Source organism: Canis lupus, chromosome 19 (assembly GCF_011100685.1).
Source record: "Canis lupus familiaris isolate Mischka breed German Shepherd chromosome 19, alternate assembly UU_Cfam_GSD_1.0, whole genome shotgun sequence".
Classification (NCBI taxonomy): Eukaryota; Metazoa; Chordata; class Mammalia; order Carnivora; family Canidae; genus Canis; species Canis lupus.
The window spans coordinates 23,363,724-23,367,506 of record NC_049240.1 but is presented as its reverse complement, the minus strand read 5'-3'; the positions used below and the strand labels follow the sequence as shown (position 1 = coordinate 23,367,506).

Sequence of the window (3,783 nt, the reverse complement as noted above, 5' to 3'; positions counted from 1 at the left end):
GTTATGCTAGTGATTCAACAATTTTGTACATTAGTCAGTGCTCAGCCCAATAAGTGTAGTCACCATCTGTTATCATACAGCACTATTACAGTATTATTGACTATATTCCCTGTGCTGTACTTTCATCTCCATGACTATTTATTTTAATACTGGAAGTTTGTACCTCCTAATCTCCTTTGCCTATTTCACCCATCCCCCACCCACATTTCCTCTAGCAACCACCAGTTTGTTCTCAGTATTTGAGAGTCTGTTTATTTGTTTTGTTTTGTTTTGTTTTAGATTCCACTTACAGTGAAATCATATGGTTCTTGTCTTTTTCTGTCTGACTTATTTCACTTAGCACAATACCTTCTAGGTCCATTCATGTTGTCACAAATGGCAAGATCTCATTCTTTTCTATGGCTGAGTAGTATTCCTGTGTGTGTGTGTGTGTGTATCACTTTTTTTTTTTTTATCCATTCGCTTACTAATGGACACTTGGGTTGCTTTCATATCTTAGCTATTATAAATAATGCTGCAATGAACATGGAGGTACATGTATCTTTTTGAATTAATATTTTCATTTTCTTTGGGTAAATGCCTGGTAATAGAAGTACTGGATCATATAGTAGTTGTTTCATTAATTTTTGAAGAAGCTTCATACTATTTTCCCTAGTGGCTGCAACCAACTTGCATTCCCACTTATAGTGTGTGAGAGTTCCTTTTCTCCACATCTATAGTATTTTAAGTATATGTTTGGGTGGCTATTTTTGTGGTATTGCTATGTTTTAAATTATATATACATAACTAATCAGAACCAACACTTGCCCACACTTTACCATTTTGAGTAAGGTATAGAAAGCTTCTCCCTTTAAGTTATTTTACCTTCCCAAATGTGTATTATAATTGTTTTACATATTTCCTCTACATACATTTAAGACCACATATGACAGTTATAATTTCAGCTCAACTTTCAAACGTAATTTAGAACATTCAAAAGGGGAAGGAAGATGTATTATACTTATCATATTTTGATTCTTTTCTTTGCTTTTTCCCCACTCTAGTGTTGTATGGAGTCCTTCTTTCAATATTTTCATTCTGTTCAGAAAACTCACTTTGCCATTTCTTTCAGGTGGGCTATTGGTAACAAATTTTCTTAGTTTTCCTTTGTCTGAGAATGTCTTGATTTCCCCTTAATTCCAAAGGATATTTTCTCTGGATGTATAATTTTGAGTTTTTCATTTCAACACTTGAAAAATATTGTGCTACTTCCTCTCTAGTTTGTAATGACAAATATGCTGTCATTTGAATTGTTTTCTCTTATAGGTAAGGTGTAATTACTCCCTTTCTGCTTTCAATATTTTTTTGTATGTCTTTACTTTTCAAAAATTTGACTGTAATGCATTTTAGAGTAAATTTGTGTTTATGCTGCTTTGAATTCTCTAAGCTTTTTGAATCTTGTTTTTTTTTTTTTTTTTTTTTTTTTTTGCCAAATTTGGGAAATTTTCAGCTATTATTTATTCAAATACTTTTGCAGTCTCATTCTCTTTCCTTTTTTCTTTTGGGCTGCAATGATATGAGTATTAGATCATTTTCTATAATCTTATATGTTTCTGACACTGTTCATTTTTTTTGTATTTTTTTTCTCTTGTTCTAATTGGGTAATTTCTATTGTTTTACCTTCAAGTTATGGATTCTTTTCTCTGTTTCCTCCATTTTGCTGTCAGCCCATCCATTGATTTTATTGTTTGGGATATTATATTTTTTGTTCTATTATTTCTTTTTGGTTCCTCTTTGTATCTTTCACATCTCTGCTGGGACTTTTCCTGTTTTTTGTTTGTTTCAGCATGTTTATAACTATTTGTTGTAGCATTTTTATGATGACTACTTTAGAATCATTGTAGGATAATTTGAACATCTCTGTCATCTCAGTTTTGCTTCTGTTGCTGTCTCTTTCATTCAAGTTGACATTTTACCGATTCTTGTTATGACAGGTGATTTCCAACTGAAACCTGAAAATTTTAAGTGTGGTTCTTTGGCCCTTCACTAGACCTTTGTTGATACTACTGTGGCTGGAAGGGTAGGAATGACTCATTACTATTTCCCATAGGGCCTCCATTGAGGTCAGGGGTGTCTCCTCTCCAGTGGGCAGTGGTAAAAGTCATGATTCTCCACTAGGCTGCCTCTGATTCCACCCTTGGAGAGGGGCATTGGAGAGTGGAAGTCCAGACTCCTGCCTGGTCCCTACCACAGTGTGGTGAGACCTTATTGCTCAGGGCAATGAAAGTCAGACTTAGCCTTCTCTGACAGCTCTCTGATGAGGTTTAGGTTAAAGTCCCAGCTCTCCACTGCCCTTTGCTAGTGTCAGTGCAGTGGGACCATAGTTTTTCTGTGGTGTCTGGCTGGAGTTGTGCAGTTACTGTCTAAATCTTCTATCTTGTTGGACAACCCCTTTGCTGGCCTTTAATTAATTTCAAACTCCCAATAAAAGCAAGAGTTTATTGGGAGTTCAAAAAATCTGTTATTTGTTTTGCTTTTGGTAGTTATCTTCTACTACAAGGCTGGGATATATGACACAGAAATATAACCTAAGAGATGTAGCACTGTTTTCCCATGGGTCTATCAGTCAGTAGCTCATCTTCTGTCCCCCGCCCCCCCAACCCCATTCAATCCTCTGATGTTTGTTTTATATATAATGTCCAGGGACTTTTGTTGTACTTAGTGGATAAACATCTGGAGAATAGAGAAACATTTATTTTGTCTTCCCAGAAGTCTTCAAGCTAATGATAGTTTTTATATTTGAAAGGGTTCTAAAAAATTAAGAACAAAATATAACAAATAAAAGTGACAACAAAAAACAAAGACTATGTGACAGAGACCATATGTGGTTCACAGAGCCTAAAATACTATTTGATTCTTCACAGAAAAATTTTATTGACCCTCGTTTAGACATAAGGTAACTTTTAAAGCATATACTATATGACATTTCACTTGTGTTATTCCCAGTGCTTTCATTTCTTCATGTAGATCCAGGCTTTTGTACCATATTCCTTCTATCTGAAGAACTTCTTTCTACATTTCTTTTAGAGCAGTTACACTGGAAATGATTTTTTTTCATTTTGTTTGGTGAATATATTTTTATTTCTCCTTAATTTTATTTTATTCATTTAAAAGAAATATGGAACACTTCACAAATCTGCTTATCATCCTTGCACAGGGGCCATGCTAATCTCTGTATCATTCCAATGTTAGTATATGTACTGCTGAAGCAAGCACACTTAATTGTAAAAAAAATGATTTATTGAATATGTAATTGATTTTTTTTTCCTTTCAGCCCTTTAAATATGTCATTGTATTGCCTTCTGGCTTGTATAGTTTCTGATGAAAGTCTTCTGTAACTCTTATATTTGTTCCTCTATACATAGTGTATTTCTCATCCCTGTGGCTGTCTCTAAAATTTTATCTTTATCTTTGGTTTTCAGGAATTTAAATATAATATGTTTATATATTTCTTAAGGAGTGGGTATATGTATTCTGTTTGGTGCTCTTTGAGGGTTTGAGTCTGTGGTTTGGTGTCTGTCATTAATTTTTGGCCATTATCTTCAAATACGCTTTTCTGCCCTGTTCCTCTTCTTTCTGGGATTTCACATGGATGTATGTTAGACTATTTTATAGCACCCAACAACTTTTGGGAGCTCTGTTTTTTTTCTCATTATTTTTTTTCTTTTTGTGTTTTAGTTTAAATTATTTATATTTACTTATCTTTCACCTTTCTGATTATTTCCTCAGCTGTATTGATCCTAT

At 33.9% G+C, this 3,783-nt stretch overlaps 1 non-coding gene across 1 annotated transcript; it reads right to left on the bottom strand.

Moving 5' to 3' along the window:
• Window positions 1-3,151: 3,151 nt before the first annotated feature.
• On the bottom strand, window positions 3,152-3,255 carry LOC119864540. Its single transcript, XR_005374367.1, has one exon. It is a non-coding gene; the product is annotated as a U6 spliceosomal RNA (small nuclear RNA).
• Window positions 3,256-3,783: the final 528 nt, after the last annotated feature.